Below are 16,821 nucleotides of genomic sequence, written 5' to 3' on the forward strand. Positions count from 1 at the left end.
AACCCTAACCCTAACCCTAACCCTGACCCTAACCCTTAACAAAACCATACTTAACCCTAATCCTGACCCTAACCCTGACCCTAATCCTTAACAAAACCATACTTAACCCTAACCCTGACCCTAACCCTAACCCTGACCCTAACCCTAACCCTAACCCTGACCCTAACCCTAACCCTAACCCTAACCCTGACCCTAACCCTTAACAAAACCATACTTAACCCTAATCCTGACCCTAACCCTGACCCTAATCCTTAACAAAACCATACTTAACCCTAACCCTGACCCTAACCCTAACCCTGACCCTAACCCTAACCCTAACCCTGACCCTAACCCTAACCCTAACCCTGACCCTAACCCTTAACAAAACCATACTTAACCCTAATCCTGACCCTAACCCTGACCCTAACCCTTAACCAAACCATACTAAACCCTAACCCTGACCCAAAACCCAACCCTAACCCTGACCCTGACCCTAACCCTAACCCTAAACCCCCTTAACTAACCCTAACTCTAACTCAAACCCCTAAATTCCATGGTTAAAAAAAAAAAACGCATATGCAAAAAAACGCTTACATGAGCATGCCAGTGCGCACATATGCGCATCCATAGGCTATAATGGCCCTTTTTAGCGCAAAACGTGCGCATATGTGCGCATGCGCTTTTTTGCAGGGCCAAAAAATGCAACATGATGCGTCTGGAAAATCCAATCGCACACCCCAAAAAAACGCAGCGCATGAAAATCGCATACATGCGCTTACAAGCGCGCAAGTATGCGCACCCATGTTAAAGATAGGGGAAAAAACGCATGCGCAGGTTAGCGTTTTTTTCCAGCGCTAAAAAACGCAAATGTGAAACCAGCCTCAGTCACCAGAATCATGCATCTGTCCTCATACACACAGCAGAAAGTATGACTATACTAGCGTATGGCGGAATAGCCATGCGCGCCTTTTATAGCAGCCGGGACCTTCTGCATGTCTTCAGATCTCTGAGATGGACCAATGCGAACTGGAGCGGGACCTGAGCACATGACTCCCGATCTCCAATGGGAGATCGTCCCATGAGCATGCCCAGTAAGAGGACAGAAGGACTTAGCCTCAGGAGAGATTTGCTGCAAGGCAATCTCCTCTGCAATCTCCTCTGCAGTGGAAAAATAGAAGGAGAGTGCAGAATGTGAGGATCTGGATCCCTGCTGAGTAAACGCAGGAATCCGACTCCTAACACAATCTGCCCCAAAAAAGACATTTCCTTACACAAAAAATGAACATTTTTCCAATTTAGCAAACAAGTGGTTCTCCCTGAATCTCTGGAGAACTGTCTGGAGATGTTGTAAGTGAGACTGACTGTCCGGGGAATACACCAAAATGTCATCCAAATAAATGACAACAAAACGGCCTATCAGGTCAGAAAACACAACATTGATAAAGTTCTGGAAAATAGCGGGGGCATCCTCTGATGTGAGGAACACAGTTTTCCACTCGTCCCCTTCCCGAACCCTTATCAGGTTGTAGGTCCCCCGGAGATCTAATTTGGAGAACCATTGGGCCCCAGATAACTGGTTACATAGGTCTGGGATGAGGGGAAGTGGATAAGTGTTCCTAACCGTTATCTTGTTAAGTTCCCGAAAGTCGAGGCACGGCCGCAAACCACCATCTTTCTTCTTCACAAAGAAGAACCCTGCTGTCACGAGTGACACAGAAGGCCTGATATGCCCTTTGCGGAGACTCTCAGCTATGTACTCCTTCATGGCTTGGCGCTCAGGCCCAGACAAATTGAACAATCGAGCCTTAGGTAACTTGGCTCCGGGTGCTAAATCAATGGCACAATCATAGGGTCTATGTGGTGGCAGCGCCTCAGCCTCACTTTCAGAAAATACGTCTTCGAAATCCTTCAGGTACTCCGGAATACCTTCCAGACCGACAAACGGCACAGATACGGTTTTAACAGAGTTAACAAGAGGCCCCAGGTTACAACATTTATCTTTATATCCCCACTGAGTGATCTCCTCTGTCACCAATCAATGGTAGGATTATGGCGTTGTAGCCAAGGCATCCCCAGTACCAGTCCTGCAGGCAAGTTATCTAACACAAGACAAGTTAATTTTTCCACATGAGTGGAACCCACTTTCAGAGAAAAAAGTTCAGACCTGAAACAGATACCGTCCCGGGTAAGAGAGGACGAGTTAATTGCCACAAGTATAACAGGATCCTGAAGCCTGACTGTCCCTATCTTATTAAGAGTCATAATCCGGGCATCAATCAGGTTAACAGCAGAGCCACAGTTAACAAAGGCGGTAGTCTGAACAGGACCATCACCAAGTTCCAGTTCCACCCAAAGCACAATTTTTGCAAGTGAGGAAAAGGTACCTGAAGGTCTGGGTAGCCTCCTCAACTACTACCCAGACCTAGTCGTTTCCCGCCACGTTGGAAGATGATGGACAGGAGGGGCAGTCCTTCTTCCAATGTCCAGATTCCCCACAATAAAAGCACAACTATTTCTCCCGGTGGCGTCTTCTTTCCTTCTCAACACAGGTGACAGCGCTCACCTCCATAGTCACTGGAGGAATCCGGGTCTCAACTCCACTGGAGAATAATGATGTTTCAAGTTGCATAACACCTCTTTCCCGCAGTCTGCGATCCATGCAAACCGCTTGAGTCATGGCATCCTCCAGGGAGTCAGTTGGAGGATGGAGTGCCAGGGCATCCTTCAGACGTTCACACAGGCCTCTATGGAACAGCCCCCGAAGGGCGGCATCACTCCAAGAAATCTCGGCTGCCCAACGTCTAAATTCGGCCAAGTGCTTCCCCTGACAGACACTCATCACCTTGTCCTCAGCCAAACGCAATCTATTGGGCTCATCGTAAATAAGCCCGAAGGCCTCAAAAAATGCATCCACAGTCATTCTCTCCGGGGCAGAAGAGGAAAGAGAAAATGCCCAGGCTTGTGGGGACCCCCTAAGCAGGGACATAACCACCCCCACCCTCTGTTTCTCATCTCCAGAGGAACGGGGTCTCCAGGAGAAAAAGAGTTTACAGCCCTCTTTAAAAGCTCTAAATTCATTTTTGTTAATAGCAAACGTATCTGGTAACTTAACCGGGGATTCGGGTGGGACTAAAATGACATCTCTATTCTCCACCTGCTGAAAGCCTGCGGAAAGCTCCCCCTGAACCGAGTCCGCCACCTGCCGTTGGGACTGGGCCAGAGCTTGGTGCTCCAAACTTAGCTTCTGCAACGACTGAGTCAAGCATTTCACCTGCTCAGATAAGGCATGCAATGGGTCCATGCTGCAGAAGTGAAAGAGAAGAAAAAAAAAAAAAGTTCACAGTCAGTTATAATGTCAGGAACACCGCACTGCACTTGCTCACTGAGCCAGTGCGCGTGTCCTGAGTAAGACAAACTGTGCTCAGAGATACCTGTGGAGTGGGCAGCAGCAGAGAAGATGCGTGCTTCAGACCCGAAGGACCTGAAGCACCTAACTGCTGGGGGCATGGCCTAAACTCCAGAGAGCTAGGAGCTGCAGGAAAACTCCTAGAATGGTAACTACAGGACAAAGTTACTAATTGGCATAGACAGGGACATAAACCAGATCAGGCCGGGGTCAAAACACGAGATAGCACGACAATTACCAAAGGGCTAGACAGAACGGATAGTCAAGACGTAGCCAAGAAGTCAGAAACCAGAGAAGCAGATATACAGTACAGAATCAACAGGCAAACTCACAACGGGGGACAGAACCAGATCAGAACCATATAAGCAAGCTAGAGGACAACAAACAGGCACACAGGGGTCAACACACTCAGCCAAAGGCAAAAGTATGACTGACAGGGATTGGAGTTTCTCAGGGCTATAAAAAGTTCTCCCTGAACCAAAGAGAGGCCACAATAATTAACCCCAGGCGTGCAGGTCAAAGCCTGCACTTAGCTCAAGACATTAAACCCTGATGTGCAGGTCAAAACCTGCACTGGGATCATGACACTCTGTCTACTCAAACGCCCATTTCTCACAATTAAAATGGAATCTTTGCATGTGGACCAGGTGGAGATGAAGGAAGAAAGTACACAGGGTGATACAACACAGGCCAGCCTCATCTTATCTTCTCAGCCTGTGCTACAAACGGTACTACCTACACTAGCTTCATCCCGTCTGTTCAGCATGGATGAACTGAAGAGGAGGAGGAGACGGAGAATCTTCTTCCTGGTAGGGACAGAGAAGTCATACCCCTTAGGAGTCTCGCATACACGGCTGATTTTATGTCCCGATGCCTTTTTTGTGACCCTTGCGTCATATGCATTTTGGCCAACACTGGTTGTTTACCCTTTCTGATCCACACTAAAAGAAAAACTTTCCATCTCTCCTTTCTGTGGCTGAGAGGGCTGATAAAATGGTACAATACCAGAAGGCCGTAGTAGAATAATTTGTACAAAAATTCACATCTGAAAATCCTGACGGCAGAGGTCATAGATTCCTGAGCAATCAAGGAGGAGAAATTAAGGAGACACACACCAGGTTCAACAGAGGCAGGGGAACATTATTAAAGGTCAGGGACAGTTTCATTAGATTCAGCTCCCAGGCCCTGATGCGTGGGGTGGTCTGAGAAGGATGGAAATATTTTTAAAGATGGTGAAGGAGTAAACTAGCCGACTGTACCAGCGTCCTCTGTGCTGTACAACTATTGTGTTTCAAAGATGGACCTGTGGCATGAAGTGTCCCTCTACGCTTTGGAGGTGCTGGAATACCCTGCCGCTAGCATTTTGACAAGAGTGGGTTTTTAGTGCCAGAAGGGGCATAATAACTGATAGGTGCATACACCTGTCAATTGAAAATGCTGACAGGCTGAGTCTTACCAAAATGGACAAGGCCTGGATTGGCCCAGACTTCTCCACCCCACCAGATGACAGCAGCGGAACATAAAGCCAATTCAAATGTGCCCCTTTTGGCGTATTCCCATGCACCCCTTCCCACCCATAAAAGGGTATATGGTTCATGGTTTCTTCTTTTTCTTGCCCTCCTCCTCTTCCACTGTATCAATAGTCATCAGATGGCTCTCACTCAAAATTTTTATAGGGTCATAATGCAGCCCTCACACAAATTTTTTTACAAATATCCTGTGATCCTCGCTCAATATCTTTATAGGGTCATCATGCAGCCTTCACTCAAAATTTACAAAAGATCATCAGGCAGCCCTCACTCAAAATGAACAAGATCTGGATAGGCTCATAATTCTCAACCTCATGGGATGACAGCAGGGGAGCTTAAAGCCAACACAAATGTAGGATCATCCGGGTCATTATAGTCACTGTCTACAAACCTTTAGAGGGCCATTATGCATCACTCTCTCCAAATTCTTAGAGGACCAATAAGCATCACTCAATTGTAGAGAGTCATCATGTGGTACGCTTTCAATTTTTTTGTCTTCCAGGGTGTAATGCAGTGCATAGGCTTTGCGTCTAGGAGTCACATTGCCTAACAATTTTAACGGAATGTGTATGAGGCCCTCCTTTATGTCTAATACATGGTGTATCGGAAACCCTCTTGCTTCTTATTTTTGGCAATTCTAGTACCGTCTGCATAGGTTTTGCTAGTTTCATAAATGAAACAGGATGTATCTGAAATGGTCACACACACCACATGCCCAGATAAGGTAGTAAAATGTTAATATTACATATACCGGTAACTACCTATTGGTGTAGTTTTATTTCCCCCTCTACTGTCATCTACTGTAATCATAGGCAACGGGAAAATACGGTGAGAGATGAACGGCTATTAAGGGTTGGAGGAGGTGGGTTTTTTTCCCCCTCATTTTAATTTTGCTTTGTACACAAGTCATTATACAGGAAAGGATGTTTCCTAACATTTTTTCCTGCAAAACTCATTTTATCTTCGGTTTGGTATGTTTTATTGTCAGTCTGTAAAAGTGGCGTAATACTGTAACGACATTGTTCCCAGCAGCGACCCGGGAGTCAGAGCTGCTTCTTCCCCATGCTGTTCCCATTCGAGTGCTGCTTTCATCCATTTCAGTGACTTTCCTGCCCCCCAGCCCTCTTTAGGGTCTTCTGGAAAAATGTTTTAGTTTCCTATTGACTTCCACTCGGGCATTTTATTACTCGATCATCGCTAGTCTTTATACTTTTCTGTCTCGTTCCATGTAGGATTTATACATTCAGGACTTGTGTGATAATGTGAGGAAGTTTCAGGTCAAATTTATCCAGAAATATGGAAAATTGTAGAGTTCCCGACCTTTCAGGCTCCGCTGTATATTCTAGGGGTCAGAGAGCCCCCGCCCTTCAGCCCGTTAGGGTTTAGTCCTGTTCCCCCATCACACACTCCCTGCCCTCTCATTACCTGTCACCAGCGCAGACTCTTCTCTTATATAGTGTCCCAAGCTACACTTCCTGCAAAATGGAGTCTGGGTCCTCACCTCCATGTGACTGATCACATGACTGTGACATCATCACAGGTCCTGTGCACGCAGAACAGTCATATATCTAGTGTGCGGCTCTGTGAGTGGAGGTAGGTGCTGGAGATTGTGTATCCCCTCCGACGTTCTCCTCCTCAGTAATAAATTTCTCTTATTCTTACATGGATCTTTATGATGTTCCATCATCATCTTCTCCCCATTCAGGTCCCTACAATATCGGAGCCTCTCAGTGGAGATCTTCTATATCACTTACAGTCTGCATCCCATGTGCTGCGTACATAGCCTGCATTCTCATTATGTATCCCGACATATAGCATGCACCGCCATTTGTACTCCTAGATATTGCCTGCAACCCCCATTTATAGCCTTCACCTCCCATATGTACATATGTACCTCTATATATAGCCTGCACCCCCATATGTACCCCTATATATAGCCTTCACCTCCCATATGTACCCCTAGATGATAATAATAATCTTTATTTATATAGCGCCAACATATTCCGCAGCGCTTTACAGTTTAACAGTCCCAGACATAAGTCATAAGTAACAACGTTAACAATACAATAATTAAAGCAAAATAAGCCGCCCCTGCTCATGAGAGCTTACAATCTACAATGTGGTGGGGGAGGTACAGAGTACAGGTGTGTATTTACAATGGCGTATTTACAATGATGGTCCAGCCATCTTGAGGGAGTGAGGGATGGATGGAGATAGTGAATGGGCTACACACGCACACTTACACATAGAATAACTGTGATTAGTGAACGTGATAAGCCGCTCTGAACAAAAGTGTTTTGAGGGAGCGCCTGAAACTATGCAAATTGTGGATAGTCCTGATTTCTTGGGGTAGAGCATTCCAGAGGATTGGCGCAGCGCGGGAGAAGTCTTGGAGTCGGGAGTGGGAGGTACTGATTAGTGCAGAGGTTAGTCGAAAGTTGTTTGCAGAGCGCAGCGGTCGGTTAGGCCGATAGACAGAAATGAGGGAGGAGATGTAGGGGTGCTGCACTGTGGAGAGCTTTGTTGGTGAGAACAAGTACTTTGAATTGGATCCTATAATGAATGGGCAGCCAATGTATGGACTGGCGAAGAGCGGACATGTCCGAGTACCGATTAGCCAGATGGCCGATCCTGGCCGATGCATTAAGTATGGACTGGAGAGGGGATAGTCGAGTATCGGGGAGGCCAATTAATAAAGCGTTGCAGTAATCCAGGCAGACTGGATCAATGCTACAGTGAGGGTTTTTGTTGTTTCCATGGTGAGATGTTCTTTAGGTGTAAGCAGCAAGAGTGGGCAAGAGATTGGATATGGAAGGTGAAGTAGAGATTGGTGTCAAACATAACACCCAGACACCGCACCTGCTGCTGGGGTGTTATTGTGGTGCCACCCACGGAGAGGGAAATGTCAGATTTAGGGAGGTTAGTAGACAGCGGGAGCAGAAGAAGTTCAGTTTTTGAGAGGTTGAGTTTCAGATAGAGAGCGGACATGATGTTGGAGACTGCGGACAGACAGTCACTGGCTGTTGTGAATTCCCTGGCTCAGACTTCTGAGCAGAAGCTTACCCTGCTCCCTCCGGTGGTTACTGGAGGTAGTGGAGCTGGCCAGATTGACAGATGTCTGCCACCTGGTGGTGATGATGACAAATGGAGATCTGGGGTTACGGATTGGAGTATTTAACTCTGCAGACTTCCTGCAATCCCTGCTGGTGATTGCTTTCCTGTGCATTTAGAGGTCTGATGTCTCCTGGCCTGTTCCTGCATTCTTCAGCTAAGTGATTCATTTGCTAATCCTTTGCATCTGATCTGGTTTTGTCTATGCTTGTTGTGCGGGTTCAGCTTGCTCTTGCTGGGGGCTGTGCTGGACCACCGCTCCATATGTTACTGCTTGTGTCAGTTTGTTCAGTCCCCTGTTATATTGGTCTCTTTTGCTTTGCTTCCAGTTCATACCGGAGTGCTGATATAGTGGGGCCGAAGTCGTGTGGCTTCGGTGGTTTTTTGTACATCAGATGTGTTGGATTTTTTGCGTGATTGCAGACAGTGTCTTTCCTTTCCTATCCTGTCTAGTCAGTTTGGGCCCCATCATTTGCTCAGTCTATTTTTCTGCCTGCGTTTGTGTCTCATCTTGTCTCACCCGACAATATATGTTTGGGAGCTATCTATTCCTTTGGGGTCTGCTCCGGGGCAGTTTAGATTTCCCCTTTCCTGCTTTAGGCTTAGCTAGCTTTCCGGCTGTCCCAAGGCATCTAGGGCATCGTAGGTACGCTCCATGGCTACTGCTAGTTGTGTGGATAGGATCAGGGCTCTGCAATCCGCTTAGTTACCAACCTCTCTGATTTTCTGGTGGCCCATTCACAACAACTGGCGTTCTTTAGTACAGCAGGGGTAAGGTCGGGGAATGACGTATATAGTTGTGTGTCAGCAGCATAAAGATGGCACTGAAAGCCAAATCTGTTGATGGTCTGTCCAGTTGGGGCCGTGTAGAGAGAGAAGAGAAGGGGGCCAAGGACTGAGCCCTGAGGTACCCCGACAGAGAGAGGAAGAGGAGATGACATAGAGCCAGAGAACAAAACGGTCAGAAAGATAGGAAGAGAACCAGGAGAGAGCAGTGTCCTTAATGCCTAGTGACTTGTGCCTAGAGAGTAGAAGATGGTGGTCAATAGTGTCAAAAGCTGCAGAAAGGTCAAAAAGAAGAGCAGAGAGTGGTCACCGTTACGTTTTGCTGTCAGAAGGTCATTGGTCACTTTGAGTGCAGTTTCAGTCGAATGTAGGGGGCGGAAGCCGGACTGTGAAGGGTCTAGGAGGGAGTGAGTGGAGAGGTCATGGGTAAGGTGGGAGTAAACTAGGTGCTCCAAAAGTTTAGAGATGAAGGGGAGACTGGTCTGTAGTTGTTTGTGCAGGATGGGTCGAGAGCGGGTTATAGCCTGCACCCCCATATGTACCCCTATATATAGCCTGCACCCCATATGTACCCCTATATATAGCCTGCACCCCCATATGTACCCCTATATATAGCCTTCACCTCCCATATACACCCCTATATGTAGCCTGCACCCCCATATGTACCCCTATATATAGCCTTCACCTCCCATATGTACCCCTATGTATAGCCTGTACCCCATATGTACCCCTATATATAGCCTGCACCCCATATGTACCCCTATATAGCCTGCACCCACATATGTACCCCTATATATAGACTTCACCTCCCATATGTACCCCTATATATAGCCTGCACCCCATATGTACCCCTATATATAGCCTGCACCTCTCATATGTACCCCTCTATATAGCCTGCACCTACCATATGCACCCCCATTTATAGTCTGCACCTCCCATATGTCCCCCTATATATAATAATAATAATAATAATAATAATAATAATAATAAAAAATTTTATTTCTATAGCGCCGACATATTCCACAGCACTTTACATTTCAGAGGGGATTTGTACAGACAGTAGACATTACAGCATAACAATAATCACATAGATTATAACAAATACCAAGAGGAATGAGGGCCCTGCTCGCAAGCTTACAGTCTATGAAGAAAGAGGTAGACATGAAAGGTGGGTGGTAACAGTTTCCCTGATTGTATGGACCAGCCATAACGTTAAGTGTATAACAGTACAGACACAGAGGGCTAATGGATGCATAAAGCATGTGGGAACATGATGCCAGGAACCTGGTTATGGTAAAACTTTTGGCTATGCCACACAGGGATAGATTAGGTTAATGTGTTGAGGCGATAGGCGAGTCTGAATGAATGCGTTTTCAGGGCACGCTTAAAATTGTGGGGATTGGGACTAATCGTATTGACCTGGGAAGTGCATTCCAAAGAATTGGCGCAGCACGTGTAAAGTCTTGGAGACGGGAGTGGGAGGTTCTGATTACTGAGGATGCTAACCTCAGGTCATCAGCAAAACGGAGGGCACGGGTAGGGTGGTATACTGAAACAAGGGAGGAGATGTAGGGTGTTGCTGAGCCATGGAGGGCTTTGTGAGTGAGGGTAATAAGTTTATACTGAATTCTGGAGTGGATGGGTAGCCAGTGTAATGACTGGCACAAGGTAGAGGCATCGGTGTAACAATTAGTGAGGAATATGATCCTGGCTGCAGCATTCAAGACAGATTGGAGAGGGGAGAGTTTGGTAAGAGGGAGACCGATTAGAAGAGAGTTACAATAGTCGAGACGAGAATGAATAAGAGAAACAGTAAGAGTTTTTGCAGAGTCAAAAGTAAGAAAAGGTCGAATTCTAGAAATGTTTTTGAGGTGCAGATGACAAGAGCGAGCCAGTGATCGAATGCGGAGGGCAAAGGAAAGCTCGGAGTCAAGTATGACCCCAAGACAGCGGGCATGTTGCTGGGGAGTAATAGTGGAACCACACATGGAAATGGCAATGTTGGGTATAGGTACATTAGTAGAGGGAGGAAACACAAGGAGTTCAGTCTTTCACAGGTTCAGTTTCAGATATAGTGAGGACATGATGTTAGACACAGCGTTTAGACAATCGCCGGTGTTTTCTAGAAAGGCTGGCGTGATGTCAGGAGAAGAAGCATATAATTGGGTGTCATCAGCATAGAGATGGTACTGGAAACAAATCTACTGATTGTTTGACCAATAGGGGCAGTGTACAAAGAGAAGAGGAGTGGGCCTAGAACCGATCCTTGAGGAACGCCAACAGTAAGGGGAAGGTGAGAGGAGGAGGAACCAGCAAAAGATACAGTAAAGGAGCAGTCAGAGAGATAGGAGGAGAACCAGGAGAGAACGGTGTCCTTGAGGCCAATGGAACGGAGCATAGTGAGGAGGAGCTGGTGATCCACAGTGTCGAATTAGAGAATTAGCATGGAGTAATGACCATTTGATTTAGCTGTTAGTAGATCATTAGAGACTTTAGTGAGGGCAGTTTCAGTAGAGTGTAAAGAGCGGAAACCGGATTGGAGAGGGTCGAGAAGAGAGTTATCAAAGAGATAGCGGATAAGACGGGAGTGGACCAGGCATTCCAGGAGTTTAGAGATGAAGGGAAGGTTAGAGACAGGTCTATAGTTAGCGGCACAGTTTTGGTCGAGGGATGGTTTTTTAAGTAGTGGATGTATGATGGCATGCTTAAATGAGGAGGGAAAGATACCAGAAGAGAGAGAGGTTAAATATTTTAGTTAGGTGAGGGGTGACAGCAGGGGAAAGTGTTATGAATGAGTCACCGTAGGAGGCAAAAACAGAAATACTAGCTAAGTCCAGAAAACCAGAGAAGTTGGCAGCTATCGGATTGCAGACCCCTGAACCTATCAACAACAACTAGCAGTAGCCGTGGGGTGTTCCTACGGTGCCCTAGACCCCTCGATCACAGCCGGAGAACTAAATAGCCTAAAGACAGAAAGGGAAATCTAAACTGCCCCAGAGCAGACCCCAAAGCAATAGGTAGCCCCCAACATATAATGACGGTGAAGCAAGATGAAAAAACACTCACACAGATAGAAAGATAGGCTGAGCAAATGATGGGGCCCAAGCTAACTAAATAGGACAGGATAGAAAAGCTGCTGTCTGCAATCCGCCAAAACCCTATCAAAACAAGAGCCAACAGACTGATAGGGAAAAAAGCCCTGAAGACGCTAGGCTTCAAAAAGACTATATCAGTACTCGGGTATTTTCTGAAGACAGAGCAAAAAGGAATTCAGCTCACCCCAGCAGGGAATGGCAGAAATCCAGAAAAACAAGGCAAAACAAAACCAAAACACAAATGCAAAAAGCAGAGCAAAAAACTTAGCTTTTGAGTAGCAGGAATCAGACTGGTCTCCTAGAATCCCTCAGAGAATTCACCAGCAAGGCAGAAGGGCATCGGCTGCCTTATATCCAGTCAGCAATTCCCGTCACCCAGTCATCATCATCCAGCTCAGGTGCTTGGTAATCAGCCTCACTACCTTCCTTCACCAGAAGAGGGAGTTCATCAGACCTCAATGGTGAGGGGGAAAATGAACTCACCACAGGAAAGGGACTGGAGGAGATGTGACGGAAATGGGTCACTGGTGCAAGTGGTTGGGCGAGAAGATGCAAGGAGCCTGCTTACTTCTTCTGTGACTGGTTCAAGCTATATATAGCCTGCACCTCCCATATGTACCCCTATATATAGCCTGCACCCCCCTTATGTACCCCTATATATAGCCTTCACTTCAGATATGTGCCCCTCTATATAGCCTGCACCTCCCATATGTACCCCTATATATAGCCTGCACCCCCCATATGTACCCCTATGTATTGCTTGCATTGACCCATATGTACCCCACAGGTAGCCTGGACCCTCATATGTACCCCACATGTACCCATATATAGCTTGCATCCCCATATTTACCCCCACATGTAAAACTACAAGACAACAGCTGCTATTCACTAAATAAGTAAAAAATGATGATTAGGATGTCCGTTTTATCTCTACCTTTAATTGTCACTGGAGGGAAATTCAAAATATTCTTTGCAAATTTGGTCTTTATTGAAAACTGATCCAATACCCATAGCCCAGTTACCAGAAAGACCCAAGATGGCAGCCAGGAGAGGTAGGAATCTTGGAGATATGCTGGTGCATAGCCACTATGTAGCTAGGTTCCAACCCTCTCGCTCCTGGTAGCAAACCGCAAAAAGGATTTTTCCCTTGTGGAGAATGTTTAGCTTGTGGGAATATGATCAGGAGCATCCCCTTTAGCACTTCTGATGGTCAAAAACAATTTGAAATCAAAAGCTATATGTGCTGATGTGGTGAGACACATTGTGTCATCTGTGGTGGTTTTGTCCCATAGTCACTAAATTTTGGGAGGGGGTAGCCGATCTCTCGTGGCTAAATGGAAAGATCAGAATGTATTTACTATTAGAGAAGTGGTTGAAAGAATTAACGTAAATTGTCAACATTAATTATCTTTGGCTCAGTCCTTAGCAGCCAAGAATAGAATATCCCCCATATAGAATCCCTGCTTACACAGCCCTATGTCCACCCCACTTCACAGAGACAGGACGAGAATTAGAAAAGTAATGGAGGAATCTCCAGCTCCTGTGTGACCATGCACATGTTGAGTTTGGGTGTAATTATGGAGTAACAGTTCATATTGCCTCCTTGCCCAATACCTTATGTTTACTGCTTAATATTCAAAAGTTAAAGGGAATCTGTCACCCATTTTTTTTTGTGATATGATGTAAAGATATCATTCAATTTAGTGTCACTCAAACATTGTAGCAGTACTTTTGATACCCCCAACTGCCCACCTTTGATGCATAAATGCCATTTTTAGCTCTCCTGCGGTGTATGTAAATCTCCACGGTCCGATCCGATGGGCGGGGCTTATTCTCCTTCTCCCCCCTCCTCGGCTTGCTGTATGTATTGTGATCTGTGAATATCACAGATCTCATAGAGTTGCCGCATTGAAATGTCCTCCCGCGCGTGCCATAAAGCACTCCTGAAAACAAACCTGAAATCACTGGCGTGTGCGCACATCGGGCTGAAGGATTGTTTACCAATGATATTGGGATGCTGGAGCAGGCACAGTGTGGGATCTGCTATGATTGGCCTTGGAATGTAGGAGGGTTGGCCGTCTGCTGCTGCTGAACTTTTTATGCCATGACATTCACCTGAGACATTCACCTGTCCTGCGTCCATCGCTGCTGCTCACCACTATCTGCCACGTCATCTGTCAGTGACGTTCAGGCAGCAGAGGGCACAGCACGCACTAACCACGTCACCGCCCCCTCTGCTGTCTGAATGTCACTGACAGAGGATACATCAGACAGCAATAAAGCAGCGATGGAGCCGGGACAGGTGAATATAGCCTATACTTAACTCGTCCTGCAGCTCCGTTCTCCCACTGTCTTCCTTCCTGCCTTCAGTGGTCACGTGGTACCGCTCATTAAACTCATGAATATGCACATATTCATGAGTTTAATGAGCGGTACCATGTGACTGCTGAAGGAAGGAAGGGAGACTGTGGTACAAGCAGGGGGGCTGCAGAGACCGCGCCAGGAGGGGTAAGTATGACCTGACACCCCCGCTCCCCCTCCGACCCCCTGGCGTATATGACTCGAATATAAGCCAGGAGGGGAACTTTCAGCCCCAAAAAATGAGCTGAAAATCTCGGCTTATATTCGAGTATATACAGTATATATACACTCACTGGCCACTTTATTAGGTACACCATGCTAGTAACGGGTTGGACCCCCTTTTGCCTTCAGAACTGCCTCAATTCTTCGTGGCAGAGATTCAACAAGGTGCTGGAAGCATTCCTCAGAGATTTTGGACCATATTGACATGATGGCATCACACAGTTGGCGCAGATTTGTCGGCTGCACATCCCTGATGAGAATCTCCCGTTCCACCACATCCCAAAGATGCTCTATTGGATTGAGATCTGGTGACTGAGGAGGCCATTTGAGTACAGTGAACTCATTGTCATGTTCAAGAAACCAATCTGAGATGATTCGAGCTTTATGACATGGCGCATTATCCTGCTGAAAGTAGCCATCAGATGTTGGGTACATTGTGGTCATAAAGGGATGGACATGGTCAGCAACAATACTCAGGTAGGCTGTGGCGTTGCAAAGATGCTCAATTGGTACCAAGGGGCCCAAAGAGTGCCAAGAAAAAATTCCCCACACCATGACACCACCACCACCAGCCTGAACCGTTGATACAAGGCAGGATGGATCCATGCTTTCATGTTGTTTACACCAAATTCTGACCCTACCATCCGAATGTCGCAGCAGAAATCGAGACTCATCAGACCAGGCAACGTTTTTCCAATCTTCTACTGTCCAATTTCGATTAGCTTGTGCAAATTGTAGCCTCAGTTTCCTGTTCTTAGCTGAGAGGAGTGGTACCCAGTGTGGTCTTCTGCTGCTGTAGCCCATCTGCCTCAAAGTTCGACGCACTGTGCGTTCAGAGATGCTCTTCTGCCTACCTTGGTTGTAACGGGTGGCAATTTGAGTCACTGTTGCCTTTCTATCAGCTCGAACCAGTCTGCCCATTCTCCTCTGACCTCTGGCATCAACAAGGCATTTCCGGCCACAGAACTGCCGCTCACTGGATTTTTTTTCTTTTTCGGACCATTCTCTGTAAACCCTAGAGATGGTTGTGCGTGAAAATCCCAGTAGATCAGCAGTTTCTGAAATTCTCAGACCAGCCCTTCTGGCACCAACAATCATGCCACGTTCAAAGGCACTCAAATCACCTTTCTTCCCCATACTGATGCTCGGTTTGAACTGCAGGAGATTGTCTTGACCATGTCTACATGCCTAAATGCACTGAGTTGCCGCCATGTGATTGGCTGATTAGAAATTAAGTCTTAACACACAGTTGGACAGGTGTACCTAATAAAGTGGCCAGTGAGTGTATACTAGCTGAAGAGCCCGGCGCTGCCCGGGCATAGTAACTAACTGTGGTTAGTTATAGCAAATTATAATTATCCTCCATCTCATAGTCCCGTGCCCATATACCCATCATACATATCCACGATCCCATAGGCCCGTGCCCATATACCCATCATACATATCCACCATCCCATAGGCCCGTGCCCATATACCCATCATACATATTCGCCATCCCATAGTCGATTGCCCATATACCCGTCACACATTCCATCCCATAGTCCCATGCCCATATACCCATCATACATATTCTCCATCCCATAGTCCCATGCCCATATACCCATCATACATATTCGCCATCCCATAGTCAAGTGCCCATATACCCATCACACATCCTTCATCTCATAGTCCCATGCCCATATGGTCATACATATCCTCCATCCCATAGTCCAGTGCACATATACCCATCACACATCCTCCATCCCATAGTCCCGTGCCCATATACACATCTGTTATGAATGGGTCACAGAGGAGAAAAAAACAAAACAAGCTAAGTCACAGAAAACCAGAGAGGTTGGTAACTATGCAGATTGCAGATCCCTGATCCTAACCACACAACTAGCAGCAGCCGTGGAGCGTACCTACGATGATCCTAGATGCTTCGTCACAGCCGAAGAACTACATAAGCCTGAAGCAAGAAAAGGGGAAAACTAACTGCCCCAGAGCAGACCCCAAAGGAAAGACAGCCCCCACACATGTATTGACGGTGAAACAAGATGAAAGCACAAACACAGGCAGGAAAATAGGCTGAGCAAACAATGGGGCCCAAACTAACTAGAAAGGATAGGAAAGGAAAGACACTGTCTGCAATCTGCAAACACCCTACAAAAATAATGTCCAATACTTCTGATAGCAAAATTAACCCTGAAGTCACTAGACTTCTCCCACTATATCAGCACTCTGAAATATTCTGAGACAGAGCAAAAAGAGGCCAATCTAATAAGGTACAAAAAGCAAATTGGCAAATACAGGTAAATAAGAGTGGAAATTCAGCACAGCCCCAGCCGGGGCA

At 46.4% G+C, this 16,821-nt stretch overlaps 1 protein-coding gene across 1 annotated transcript in view; it reads right to left on the minus strand.

The window, feature by feature from the left end:
• Positions 1–6,390, minus strand: part of LOC141073841 (uncharacterized) — a 45,472-nt gene extending 39,082 nt beyond the window's left edge. The window contains exon 1 of the mRNA XM_073561318.1: positions 6,340–6,390. The gene's annotated coding sequence lies outside the window, so the exon portion shown is untranslated. The remainder of the gene's footprint in view (positions 1–6,339) is intronic.
• Positions 6,391–16,821: the final 10,431 nt, after the last annotated feature.

This window comes from Dendrobates tinctorius, unplaced genomic scaffold, assembly GCF_039654945.1.
Source record: "Dendrobates tinctorius isolate UK_male_01 unplaced genomic scaffold, ASM3965494v1 ptg000014l, whole genome shotgun sequence".
Lineage (NCBI taxonomy): Eukaryota > Metazoa > Chordata > Amphibia > Anura > Dendrobatidae > Dendrobates > Dendrobates tinctorius.